This window comes from Hibiscus syriacus, unplaced genomic scaffold, assembly GCF_006381635.1.
Source record: "Hibiscus syriacus cultivar Baekdansim isolate YM2019G1 unplaced genomic scaffold, ASM638163v2 tig00117021_pilon, whole genome shotgun sequence".
NCBI lineage: Eukaryota > Viridiplantae > Streptophyta > Magnoliopsida > Malvales > Malvaceae > Hibiscus > Hibiscus syriacus.
Window position 1 is genome coordinate 311,031 of NW_024063527.1, and position 15,383 is coordinate 326,413.

The 15,383-nt window shown below is 34.7% G+C and overlaps 2 pseudogenes; both read left to right on the top strand.

Annotated features, from left to right (window-relative positions):
* The first annotated feature begins 2,019 nt into the window (after positions 1–2,019).
* On the top strand, positions 2,020–4,305 carry LOC120195814 (annotated as a pseudogene).
* A 6,140-nt stretch (positions 4,306–10,445) lies between these two features.
* On the top strand, positions 10,446–14,309 carry LOC120195899 (annotated as a pseudogene).
* Positions 14,310–15,383: the final 1,074 nt, after the last annotated feature.

Here is a 15,383-nt window from a genome sequence, read left to right on the forward strand (position 1 = left end):
AAAATCATTAAATCAATATCCATCGGCATCATTTTCATATTAAACACCACATACATAATGAAATATATTTAAAAAAAATAAGACACAACATTTATAAAAAATATATAAAAAATATTTTAAAGTTAATATGTCGTATGGCTATTTCTAGCAATAAAAGTCTCTGCCCAATGTGCGGGACTTACCATCAAGTTCAATAGATTTTTTCCCCTTTTACATCATTTAACTTGAATATGATATGCCAACAACAAAATATTTGACGTATAACTCATATGTTGTCAATTTAAGATTCTACTGTTTCGTATAAGCATTATTGTACGTTAAGCACTTTCATAACACAATAGCAACACTGTTTTTTTTATAAATCTATAGTAAGTACAAAACAATATCTATTTAAAGATAATTTTCAACCTCTTGACACTAAAATCATTAAATCAATATCCATCGACATCATTTTCATATTAAACACCCACATATACATAATGAAATATATTAAAAAAATAAGACACAACATTTATAAAAAATATATAAAAAAAATATTTTAAAGTTAATATGTCGTATGGCTATTTCTAGCAATAAAAGTCTCTGCCCAATGTATGCGGGACTTACCATCAAGTTCAATAGATTTTTTTCCCCTTTTACATCATTTAACTTGAATTATGATATGCCAACAACAATATTTGACGTATAACTCATATGTTGTCATCAGGGGTGTGTAAAAATATATGATCCGAATAATTTGGTTTGTTTATTCAATGAATTGATCTAATATTCAAATATTCGATTCATTTTTTAAGATAATTTGGATCATATATTCAATTAAAATTTGAATAATTGAATCGAATACGGATCTTGATTTTAATTATCTGTATATCTAAGAAATAAATGGGCTTTTAGCCCTAGGCCCAGTAGCACTACCTTAGTATCTTTCATATGGAGTTTTCTCAAATGCCAGCCTACGATTACGGCTTCTTTCACCTTAACTTTTTCCTCAGCCATCAGCTCTCAGTCTGATTCACTGAGTGGTCACAACGCCTCACTCTTCTCGTCTTTGATCTTTTTCCCTCAAATTTGGGTCTATGACGAGCCAAAGTCCACTGCAGGTTCTACTATAGTTTCGGATATCTCACTATAATTTATAACAAATTTCGTAATTTTAATAATGAAATTAGAATTTGGACAGTAACATTTAAAAGATATGTGATTTCTAAAATATTAGACATAAAGATTGAGAGGCGGAAGACAAGATTTCAAAGAGCTTTTGAACCTATGAATAAACTATAGATAATCAAGGATGAAACTACTTCATATTCAAATTTTTGATAGATAAAATAACACTGACTTTAAAATATATAAGATAAGAGAATTACATAATTCGAATTGAGATCATAAAATTATATATTAAATTAAATTAAATCATTTTTTTAAATTAAATCAATTCAAGTGACTATAGATGAATATGATTAGCATTTCCATAACACTATTTTTGAGTTAATTGCAACATATATCCCCAATCATTTCATCCCCAAACTATGATATTCATTCTAAATTGGTCCCAAAACGTTGTGAATATTTCAATTTTATCTTAATTATACGTGTATACTAATCACAACTCTTGTTAATAAAATCATTAGGAAAAGTCATTTTTATATGTTTAAAAATAAAATTTAGGTTAAACTATGGTTGAAATGGATTACATATTTGAATGAATTTGGATGAAATTGGAAGATCTAAAGTTTAGGGACCAATTTAGAATGAGATTCATAATTTGAGGATGAAAATGGAATGTTCAAAAGTTTGAGGACTAGTTTAAAATGATAGTCATAGTTTAAGGATAAAATTAGAATGTTTAAAAGTTTAGGAACTAATTTAAAATAAAGGTTATAGTTTGGGGACTATGCTGTAATTAACTCTTTTTTTTCTTTTTCTTTTTTTCTTTTTAAGATTTGCGTAACACTGTGTACTTGCATATTGGGCATTAAGTATGAGAGACGGCAGAGTTCACCAAGTTTAAGGTATAAGCTGCAAAAATTGTTTTTCTTTAGGGTTTTAGCATATTTTTGTTCCTCTCCATTAACATTTCAACAATGTCCCTCTTCCGCCTCCTCCTTCGCCGCTCCCTCAATCACCACCTTCCCAAACTCAACGCTCTTGTTCCCCTCTCCCACTTCTTCCACAATGTAGCGCTTAACCCTGCATCGGAAAACCCAATTCAGAATCCTCCCATTCCTCCTCCTCCCCCCTCCCCAACGCTCCTACGCCTTCACTTCCGCAGAAGAAGCCGCTGCTGAGCGCCGCCGCCGCAAGCGCCGTTTGCGGATTGAGCCCCCAATACACGCCCTCCGTGCCTCTTCCCCCTATGCCCCTCCCACTCGTGACCCTAATGCCCGGAGACTTCCAGACAGCACCTCTGCCCTCGTAGGCCATCGTCTTAACCTCCACAACCGTGTTCAGTCCCTTATCCGCGCCTCTGACCTAGATGCTGCTTCTCTCCTTGCTCGCTCCTCCGTGTTCTCCTCTACTCGTCCGACCGTCTTCACTTGTAATGCTATAATCGCCGCCATGTACCGCAACAAACGCTTCAACGAAGCAATTGCTCTTTTTCACTTCTTCTTCAAGCAATCTGATCTTGTTCCGAATGTTGTTTCTTACAACAATTTGATTAATACCCATTGCGACAGGGGTGAAGTTGATACTGCTATCCAGGTTTACCACGAGATATTGGAGAATGCACCCTTTAACCCCTCCTATGACGTATAGGCACTTGACCAAGGGCTTGGTCGATGCCGGGAGGATTTGGGAAGCTGTGGATCTGTTAAGGGAGATGTTGAATAAAGGGCACGGTGCCGACTCTTTGGTTTTCAACAACCTCATATCAGGGTTTTTGAATTGGGAAATTTGGACAAGGCCAATGAGTTGTTTGGTGAATTGAAAGAACGTTGCTTGGTTTATGATGGAGTTATCGATGCTACATTTATGGAGTGGTGGTTTAATCAGGGGAAGGATAAGGAGGCCATGGAGTCGTATAAGTCGTTGTTGGATAGAAATTTTAAGATGCCTCCTCCACTTGTAATACCCTTTTGGTGGTTTTGCTTAAACATGGGAAGACAAAAGAAGCTTGGGACTTGTTCGAAAATATGTTGGATAATCATACCCCTCCTAACACACAGGCAGTGAATTCAGATACTTTCAATATCATGGTGAATGAGTATTTTAAGTTGGGGAACTTTGAGGAGGCCATTAAAACTTTTAGGAAGGTAGGTACAAAGTCGGGATCCAAGCCTTTTGCTATGGACACTGCTGGTTTAATAATATCATCTCCAGGCTTTGTGAGCATGGGATGCTATCTGAGGCGGAGAACTTTTTTCAAGAATTGTGTGGGAAGTCTTTGACACCAGATTCCAATGTATAGAACAATGATCGATGCATACTTGAAAGCAGAGTTGGTTGATGATGCCCTGCGGTCTTTTACCAAGATGGTCGAGTCTGGTTTGAGGGGGTTGCCAGTTTTGGAACCAGGGTCTTCAGTGAATTTCTAAAGAATGGTAAGGACATAGAAGCGGCTGCACTTTTAACGAAAATGGGAGAGAAAGACCCTAAACCAGATGCCTCAATTTATGATGTTGTAGTCAGAGGGCTTTGCAGTGCTGATGAGCTAGACAAAAGCCTAGATATTCTGGACCAGATGATGAACTATTCTATTGGAGTTACCCCTGCATTGCAGGAGTTCGTGCGTGGAGCTTTTGGGAAAGCTGGGAGGAATGAAGACATTGATAGAGTTTTAATGGAAGCAGGTGGAGATTCGCTGGGCGTCAATCTCGGTCTTTTGGACAGTCACCACGGTCACCCTCTAGACCTGCTGAGATGGGTGGATGGCAGTCATATGGTTCTCCACTGATGGGAGGAGGACAGCAATATTCTGGTTCTCCACAGATGGGAGGAGGACAGCAATATTCTGGTTCTCCACAGATGGGAGGAGGACAGCAATATCCTGGTTCTCCACAGATGGGAGGAGGACAGCAATATTCTGTCTCTCCACAGATGGGAGGACAACAATATTCCGGCTCTCCACAGATGGGAGGACAACAATATTCCGGCTCTCCACAGATGGGAGGTCAGCGATATTCTGGACCTTCTCATATACCAGGAAACAGTTATGGTAATGGAGATCAGCTTAGATATTGACGCAGGAGTGATGCAAGGTTTCATTTTCACTCTGGAACTCATCTTTTTGTGCTTCTATTTTTATTATGGTTTAACTATTCTTGTATTCAAGGAGACCTCACAAATATACTTGAAAGTTTGATACATTTCTTTATGTCATTTTTAAGTCTTTGTGGAGAACGCTATGCCAAAAATGTATTAGAACTGCACTTGTCTGTCAATCAGTAATAGTACTAATCCTGGCAAAATTCATCATTGTTTTATTTGACTGCAACTGCATCTTTAGTAATAATGTTTATTGAATTGAACATTTTGTGATTTTTTCCATATCTTTGGGCTTTGGCTGCAAATACTAGCTCACTTGATATCTCTGAGAGAGAAACCGCATGTTTCAGTCTTGTTTTTTAATACATTAATTCACATCATCACAATTTCATTGAGAATCACAATATAGACTAAGTGAGAGCTACTAGGTGAAAAGATGAAGATGTTTTTGTTAACAAGACACTTTTTTTGTTGGTCATAGTTCTTTGCTGGAAGGGCAACCTTTTGCAGTGTGTTGTCGTCATTTCTCTTATTAATAACTTTAGATTCTCCTGTTCCATCCTATCCTTCAGAAAAAGACTGATGTGCTAGATCAACCAGTTATATTTGCATCCCCCCTCCTCTTCCAAGAATACTTCAGCAGCTCTTCAATCCCTTGAGTTTATCCTTTCTGTAGATAATTGCAGGAAGGTCTTCAGCATTTTTTTATTCAATATGAGCTTCACTACTTTCTTCTTGCAGCATCTATGATGGAGGGTGACATTCACGTCAACTAGCCCATTCAAATGGTGCAAAGCTGGCTGTAGATGTTATTTTACCTGTTTTTCTTCATCATATTGGCTAGGCAGGTCTTGATGCTCGTGTTTCCACCCAAGCAATAAATTTTAGACTGTTATCAAAGTCAGGAGTACGTTCACCTAGAGCCAAGTTCACACTTCATTTTAGTTGGCAATGTAAATGTCTTTCGGACTGACCATACTGGAAGAATCCCCAGGTGCGGCTGAAACTTTTGTCTTTGTTTTTTGCTGTTTTAATCAATTTTATTGCCGCTTCTCGTTCACACCTGCTAATCCTAGTTTATGAGTCTGGCTTGCCTTCACATTAGTTATTTCCTTGTATGTGTATTCTGTCTGTATAAATACCTATATTATTTCAATAATAAAATGGCTTCCTCTTATCTCGCAACATGATATACTGAGCTTAAATTCTTTCTCAAACTTTTTTGGGGAAAAGTTTTCGACACTTTTTGCTTCCTTTGAGGGTCTCCATTTTGGTAACATTTTAGTCTCACCGTCAGGGGGTTGCACGTCCACTTTTCGGAATGGTTGTCAAAATCCGTCACGCTTTACTTTGGTTTCTACAACAGTGTCCATGTCGGCAGGTGGAGAGCGTGTAAAGGGTTTCTGATGCCATTTTTCTCCTCAGAGGGTTTCTGATGTCAACTTTCTCCTCATACATTGGTATTTTGTTTTAGTCAAACCCTAGTGATTATTTGCTGCTGCCTCCGTTGACTTTTTTGAGTAAAGCTGTTTCCTGTGTCGCTATTCATTGGTATGGTTTGGTTGTATTTCTGGTACAGTGAATTATAGGTTTTAAATTGAGTGTATATTTCAATTCGTTACATGTACATTTGGCTTAATTTTGCGACATTCTTGTTGTACCGGAGAACTCTTTTGTGGACTGACTTTGTTAGTGGACTAATTGATTTTACTTGGGTTTTAATGAAAATAGTTGATAGTGAGATGATCCCAGTTAAATAGGTCCGCCCATCTGGAGTGGAGTGACACGGTTCGTTTCTATCTATGGAGTAGTATAGGTAAGGCCGATCACTTGAACCTCTTATTGATGAAACCATATGATTTGGCTAAAGCAAGATTACAAGTCTTTTTTCCCCCTTTTGCAAATGAAGAATTCCGTGATGGTTAGGCAATTGGTCCTGAATTTGTTCAAAATTTGATGGATTATTTGGACGAAGAATCTAGTAATTTTTTAAAATGTTTTTAAGGCCTCCTATCGTACTAAATGAGGATAAATCTATCAATATGTATGTATGGAATTTTTTATTAAAATAAAGATAAAATAGTTTTGGAGGAGAAGAGAATATGGAGAATAGAGAAATTTTGGGAAGTTTAGAAAATCAAGAATGATGAACAAAATGAATTAGTTAGGATTTATTTTAATAAAAATCATTAGGAAATTTTAGAGAATTAAAACCGGTTGAAAAACTAACATAAAATGAGAAGAAATTACCTTGTTTTTAGGTCTTATAACTTTGACCCTCCTACGGTTTATTCTTTTTTAGCTTTAAAATTAAGATTAAATAATATTATCAATCTCTTGTGATCCAGATCTTTCAAATATTAATTAATTAATGGAACTTATTTTTTAGACCTTAATAAGTCTCAAATCCACATAATTAAATATTTGAGGAGTTCTTGTGTTTGTTTTTTTATTTTCGAAATTCAATCCGATTATCTCATCAAATTTCTTCATTTTTGTTAATCCAGATTTTGAGATGTTGCACAAAGAGAAGACCAAACTGAGGCTGATCATGGTGAGCTTCAGAGTTGTGGTCATGGGTATGCTACTGAGGCAACGACTCAACTTCAACACGTGCTCCCTCAGTGATTGGTAGTCTGATGAGTAGCCCAAAAATACACATGATCAGGACCTAAACTCTATTTGTTCTTGTTGAATGGTTAAGGCACTGGCAACTCAATTTTAAGATACTTGTAATCGTCGATTACAACATTTTCTAAATTGACTGTGATAGCCGCAACACTCGGTTCATACTCCATAAGTAGACCCCTTAGAATGGTAGCTATGTTGGCAGGTCTTAGGCTATTGGAATTCCACTAAATACATCAGTGATTATGTTTCCGACTATCACCAGACCCATCAGCGTAGAATTATTTTCTTCCACTTTGGGCTTGTCTTTATCTTTCACCTTTATTTATTCATATTATTCTAATCTTTGTTTTGTATTATCTTAACGAGACTATAAACACTGATAGAACTAAATCGTATTAATATAAAAATAACTAGGATTTAATCTTGTTAAATCCAGAATAAAATAAATACTAGATTTGCGGAAGCGTACTTAAATTAATTGAAAGGTTGAAATCTTTGAGTCTTTCTTTGATTGTGATATTCCAAGAGATATAATTCCCTTAGGTATAAGCTCTCTAACGGAATAAATAGAAATACGAGAGTATTTTTTTGATCATAACTCCTTTATATAATGATTTAAGAATCAGTTTATTTATACTTATAATTATGCCCCTATCGAATTATAATATAACTTTAATAGTATCTACACTTTTATTTTATGACACTTCTAATACATTATAATTTTATAACATAATGATCACTTAATTTATGTCATATTTTATTATAACAATACATTATAATATACTCATAATTATAGATTTTTAAAAAGTTTCAATCATGAATCCTGTTGTTTATTTTTAAATCAATAATTATCCTGCCCCAGATTTAAACGCTACTTAAAGTCTTTAGATTTTTTTATTGAACTCCTTTATATAACGATTTAAGAATCAGTTATTGTTTATACTTATAATTATGCCCCCATCGAATTATAAATATAACTTTAATAGTATCTACACTTTTATTTATGACACTTCTAATACATTAATTTTATAACATAATTGATCACTTAATTTATGTCATATTTTATATAACATATACATTATAAATATACTCATAATTATAGATTTTTAAAAAGTTTCAATCAATGAATTCCTGTTGTTTATTTTTAAAATCAATAATTATCCTCCCCAGATTTTAAACGCTACTTAAAAGTCTTTAGATTTTTTTTATTGAAACCTTTCTATACAGTAGACAAAGTTTGGAGTTTGGATGGGACCTATTTCCAGGGAAAGTCCGAGAAACAAAGCCTAATCTAAGGTTAAATAACATCAAGAGATAAGCTCAATTAAAATATAATAAAAAAATATTCATTTCGATTGAACGTAATTGAAAATGTCAAATTTTTAATACTTTTAGTTAAATCGAAAATGTTACAATTTTTATAACATTTTTCATAACATTTTTAGTTGACAATCGAAAATATTATATTTTTCATAACATTCAACTGAAAATATTAAAAAAAACTCTAACATTTTAGGCTATGTCCAACCGAATATAATATATTTTTTTATCGTATTTTAGATTGCATCCATTTGTTACTTTCCTTGACCTTAAATAAGTTGTCGTATCATAAAATTACCCAAACAAGCTTTCAAATTTATTTGGACCCTAGGAGATTTTATGTCAAGGGGGCGAATTTGAATTTATAAATTATAAGAGATAAAAATAAATTTTTAATAAAAAATATAAAATATATAATGATTTTAGATTTTTAGGACGATCACCCCACCTGTTCCCTTATGTACATCCCGATTTGGACCCGCAAATTATTCCGAGAATAGACAATATTGGAGAATCAAAGGAACCGGAGATAAAGTCGAAAACATCTTCTAACAAAGTCAACACGGACTGGAAAGTTTGATGATTGAAATCCAATTAAAATATATGCAAAATCAACAGTCAACACGTGTACGGTATTTTTAATATTTAAATAATTATAATGTATATTTTCAGCATTTTAGTCATCGATAATTAATTATGCAAACACAATTGTTCGAGCTATAATCCTTTAAGATAATATTTTTTTTAATCATTAAAATCACTTAACGAGTTCATGAATTTGTCAAATTTATAGAATAGATTCCAATTTAATCATTTGTATGCATTATTTGTTCTACCTTTTTAATATTTTATTTATAAAATGAACTTTTCAATAAATTTAAATATGTAATAAATATATTTAACTCATATTTAAGTTTAAATATAATATTTAAATTCAATAAATAGTAAACAATTTGGATTCTGAATCACAATTTACATATATACAACCTGAAATGCAAATGGATATGGATCGTAGGTGTCAAAGTGTAGGGACTTAAGTGTTTAAATAAGAAGTAAGATTACTTGAAATTAAGGGTCCTTGATTCCTAGCCCTATATAAGCTGCCCTCTGATGAATGATTGATGATCCCTACTCCCTAGCTTTTAGCAAGCTTGCCAAGCCCCACACAGTTCACAGACTACATCCCACACTGCAGAACCAGATCCTAAAGGAATGCATTAGATATATTATAAAATTTTTGTATCATTCACTTATATTAAAATATTTTTTAATTATTATAATTTTGAAATTAAAAAATAAATTTGAGATCATAACCCTCAATTGATCATAATACTGGATTGTAGTAGACATACAAGATATGCTACCTTTTTTTTTATTAATTTGTACTAAATATAGATAATATCTGCTTAAAGATAATTCTCAATCATGATATCAACCACTCACATCCATGACATTTATGATGCACAAACATGAAATATCAAGAAACGACAATAATTCATGGCGTTATAGTCATATTTAATGTCAAACGATTAAATTTAGTCTAATCTACAAACTTATAAATAGCAATCATATCTTAAGTGTAACACATGATGAGCGTCAATATATAAAGTCCTTGTAAGAGGAAGAGAGAAGGAAAACATTCTAAATTGTACATCTTTATTACACTTATGGGAGGGAAGATGAAGAATCTTTTAACAAAATAGTCGTAGACTACGAATTTCATTCAAATTAGGAGTGAGCGACTTACTGTCGACATAATACACATTGTTACTATCAACAAGTATTTATTGTATCTTATCAATATTGAATTATTAACAAGCGCGATGTTTTTTTGACAAATAAATTAAAATTTATAAATTTACTACGAATTATCTTTATCGGTTTGATAACTTAAGTTTGAATTTACAAAATTTTTTTTGAGTATATAAATTTAATTATTTTAATTCATAAATAATATTGAGAAATATTAAAAATTTTAGGGAAAAAGTAAAAAAAATCAAACATTTTGAGGGCACCTAATTAAAATATTAAAAAATGTTAAGGGATGTGTTGACAAATTATCAAAATCTTGGAGGGCCAAGGCTCTGAACTGGTGGTCCCGAGTCTTCAGTCTCCCACCCCTAATATGTTCAGTTTGTTTTGACCACCCACGCCTTTGGACTGGACCACATAATGCATTATATCATTTCGTTTCCGTTTCTCTCTAAACCAGGTAGAGTACAGATACAGAGAAAAGCTATAAATAATGCATGTGATTTTTTAGTTCATTTTCTTACAAACACTACGCCATGTATTATTGTTACTATCCACCCACTGTTGAACCCCATTTGTCGGCATTGCATCATCCCATGTGGGTCACTCGTTTTGTTTTGTTCCCGACCCAATGAATATCTCAACCAGTTATTTAACTTAACGTTACAGTCCTAAATCTCGTTTTAGTTACATTGCGTGTATCTTGATTATAGATATACAAACACTATTAAGACCATTACAGGTAAGATAACGATAGTACAATAATAATTTTTATTCCCATAATGGAAATCCTGATTTCGACCTCATCACTGCATACCAGTTGCAATATAAATCCGGCCTTACTGGTGATCAACATGGTAATTTTTTTAGTTGGCAAAAGTAATTAGAAGAAAGAAATAAAGGGTGATGTCCCAATCCGGTGTGTCAAATCAGTCAAATCTCTCAATGACCGTGGTGTCAAAGGTCCAATCATGTGTTCCAAGGGCAGCATAAACGTGAGCGTGAATGTGCAAGTGTCATGCGCTGCTCCTTTACCCCTTGATCCCCTGCAGCCTAACTCCTCTCCAGTCCCCACTAGGTTGCAATAAATTCAAGCTCCCTCCTCTGTTTGAGAAGGATCTGAGTGGATGAAAATGGAGGTGTGGCATTTGTGGTCTGTGATTGTGGAGTGGTGGGAGTGGTTTGCTTCTTGGCGTATAACAGCATGTGGTTGAGTTCGGAAGGGTGAGGAGGAAGCTGTGGGGCAGGGCATCAAGGGACCATCACGTCTTTCATATACGGCAACCTCCCGGAGATGCAGAAGGTCCAATCCCAAGCACTCGCCTCCGCTCCTCATAATGCCCATGATTTGTTGCCCACGACTACACTTCATCTGTTTTCCCATATTTCGTCAAGTGGAGAAAGGAATTCGGTAACGTCATAACTCTTCCTTTGCTTTTTTCTTCTTCATCAACTCGGGTACTTCTGCAAATTTCCACTCCTTTTTACAACTCTGCTATTAATTTTCTTTTGTCACTGTAGTACTGTACCATTGCCTTATCACATGAAAGATCATGTTTGTGATTTCGGTTTTCAAAAGAACTATCTCCAACAAGAACACAAACGAAGCCGAGAATTCCGGCATTTGATGTTTTGGTGGTGGATGTTCAAATCCCAGAAATGTTTGGGTTTGAGTAGTAGGAATAATTTCACAGTAACATGCTCTCGTGTAAGGCACGTATAAGGAGGAGAAAAAAGTAAAGGCAAGCCAAAGCTATTACTTTGAGATAAATATAAAATAATATTTATTTAAATATTTTTAATTATTTAATAATAAATATATTTTGGTAAACTCAGAAACTCGAGAAATAATAACAGTTGGTGCAGGAAAATAGCTTTAGAACATGTAACTGCTGGCATTGTGGCGGCAGACTCGGATTTCAGTCAACTGACCCCTCATTCATTCACGATTAAAAAAGAAATTATATCATAACAGTCTATAAGTAATATACTACTAAATTTTTTTACTACTGATGTTATTATTATTTTTTAATATTTTTGATAAAAAATTATTTAAATTATTATTATTTTATTTAAATATAATTTTTTTAATATTTTTAATAAAGTGTCTAATAATAATAAAATCGGTAACAAATATTTAAATAATATTTTATCGGATATGTTAATAAAATTGATAAACGTATAATAAAATAAAATTAATAAAATAATAATATTTTAAATAATTTTTATTAAAAATAATAACAAAATCAGTTATAGCAGGTGAGAGTCCTCTCGATTCAAACAATTAATATCCAACACAAATCAGAAAACTTACCATCCCGAACCCACTATTTTCTCTCTCCTTTATTTTTCTGTATAATTTTTGTCCGTACCTAAGCACGTGACGCGTGTAAAGTATTTTTCTTTTTTTATTTGTTTTGTCCATTTTGTTTATATGTTGATTATGATTGAGATTAGCATGAACATCATCAACCAATCAAGTTGAATTTGTATTTTTTTGGAACTGTAGGTCCAGTATACACATATTCCACAGGGACGAGACAGCACTTGTATGTGAACCAAGCAGAGCTGGTGAAAGAAATGAACCAGTGCATTAGTTTGTGTTTAGGTAAGCCTTCTTATATAACAAAGAGACTGGCACCTTTGCTCGGCAATGGCATTTTGAGATCCAATGGCCTCGTTTGGGCGCAGCAGAGGAAGATCATTGCACCCGAGTTCTTCATGGACAAGGTTAAGGTAAGTGTGTTCCAAACTCAAAGCGGTACCCTAGTATTAAATTGAGATTGCGAAAGTTTTGCGGACTTGATTTATTTTCTAAAAATAATTGTTTTTATGTTACGGATCTGATTTGCGGGGTTGCGGTGACTTTGCAAAACGTTACGATGCAACCACAATTTAATACTATTTGAACCTAAAAAGAAGCAATGATGAAACCGATACATTTAGGACATGAATTTGAGTAAAATGAAGTGAATGAGCAGGTAATGGTGGGGCTAATGGTGGAGTCCATGCAACCGCTTATAAGAAAATGGGGGGACAGCATTGAGGCCCAAGGTGGAGTGGTGGCAGACATTAGGGTGGATGAAGATTTGAGGGGATTCACAGCAGATGTGATTGCTAGAGCTTGCTTTGGGAGCTCTTATTCTAAAGGGAAAGAGATCTTTTCCAGCTTAGGGAACTTCAAACAGCCATTTCCAGGCAAAGCTTCCTTTTCGGAGTTTCAGGCTACGGTACGTATATGTGCTTCAACTCACTTGTAATATTTGGGAAACTTTGTATGTCACTCTTTACATTACATCACACATTGTTGTTCTCTTACGTATTCATGCAATTGTGAATGCAGACTTCTGCCGATGAAGAAGCAAAATGGGATCCATAGTTTGGAGAGAGACATCGAGTCGTTAATATGGGAAACGGTGAAAGAACGCGAAAGCAAATGCAAAGAGGCATGTTCTTTAGAGAAGGATTTACTTCACCTGATATTAGAAGGTGCCTGAATGACCAAAGTCTTGGTAAGGATTCATCCAAGCGCTTCATTGTTGATAATTGCAAGAATATATACTTTGCGGGTCACGAGTCTACTGCCGTTGCTGCCTCTTGGTGCCTCTGCTGCTTGCGCTGCATCCTGAGTGGCAATCTCGTGTTCGAGCGGAAGCGGCCGAAGTTTGCGGAGACTGCTTGCGGGATGCAGATTCCATCACCCTCCTGAAAACTGTAAGTAACAAAGGCCAAGCCTCACACTTCCACACACTCACTATGTAAGTAAAAATGATGCAAGGGTGTTGAATGGTTGTAGGTAACCATGGTGGTTCAAGAAGCTCTGCGTTTATATCCACCGGCGGCATTCGTGTCAAGGGAGGCCCTTGATGAGATCCAACTTGGGAATGTGACTATTCCCAAGGGAGTATGCTTATGGACTCTAATACCAACTCTGCATAGGGACACTGAGATTTGGGGTTCAGATGCAAATGAGTTCAAGCCGGAGAGGTTCAGTGAAGGGGTCTCGAAAGCCTGCAAGTATCCTCAAGCCTATATTCCATTCGGAGTAGGTCCTCGGTTGTGCTTGGGCAGAAACTTGGCGATGGTTCAGTTAAAAGTGGTGCTTACCCTCATAATCTCCAAGTTTACGTTCTCCTTATCGCCGAAATATCGACATTGTCCTGCTTATAGAATGATAGTAGAGCCTGGGAATGGTGTACATATTCTGATTAAGAACATCTAATACCTTTGAGGATTACACGTTGAACTTGGGAGTGGCCTCAGCCACTAGGTTTAGATGCCTTCGAGGATTCACCAGCTGGGCAGTGTCAGTCCTGTCGGTATAGAGTGAACTTGGACAATGATGTTGTAAACTGTTTTGCTTCCTCATCAAAAATAAAAAATCTAACATCTTCCTGTGCTATTCCTAAGTAGGTTACAGAGTAGAAATATTATGATAATTTTATTATGAGAAAATAGAAATTACAACTTCTCTCGATCTATTATGGAGAAAATAATGATAATTTTCTCTTGATAAAAAAGAAAACAACTCTCAAGAAACTCTCTAAATTCTCTAGTATTGGAAGAAAATTAGAATGTTTTGGAATAATTTTGAAGTTAAATAGGTTAATATATTTATAATTAAAATTTAAAGACTAATCTTGTAAATAACCTAAAAAAAATGATCAAATTAAGTATTTGACCCTTGTACATTCTCAACAAAATACGGCTAATTTTTTCGGTGCCATTAATTTTGCTCCGAAAGCAACCATTTGCATCAAATGGCCAGCCACTTTTGCTGACTTTTCAACAGTTTCTAGCATGTGAAAACTTTTCAAATTTTGCTTCTAGTTATATGTTTAATTTCAATAGTCATATTTTGAATGGAACGAAGAAGGGGCGATGATCGAATGAAACACAACTATCGTCTCCTCCATCTCTGATGACAATATCAGTTTTTATGTTACATTCATAAGATTTTTCCTTTCACCACCCAATTTCATTTTTCATTACTTATTTATAATGTAATATTGTAAATTAAGTATAATAATTTTTACTTTATACAAATATATTTATATCTTCTCTCGATTTCATCTGCAAACCGTATCTCTGTGACGCGTCCCGCTTATCAGAACCTTTGGAGTTTCTGAGAAGCCTCCGAAATTTCATGTCCTCTACATAACCAACAACATTAATGTTTTGCACGGGAAGAACCCGCATTGGACCAAAACTAACATTCAAACACTTGAATTAACAGAATTAAGCAACATGAAAGTATCTTCAAAAGTTAGACTGCGTTGCTCAAAATTGCCACTAATAGCTTAAATTGCGGCTGTGATTCCTTGTTATTGTGGAAATTCTCCTTTACACCGCTATTTATTGCAATCGGACTATTATTTGAGTCTCTGATGGCCATGTCTATCTGCTGCCATTGTGAGAGAGTTAATTATATTACAAGTGTTGAGTTAGCAAACACGTGTATTGTTTAGTTTGTA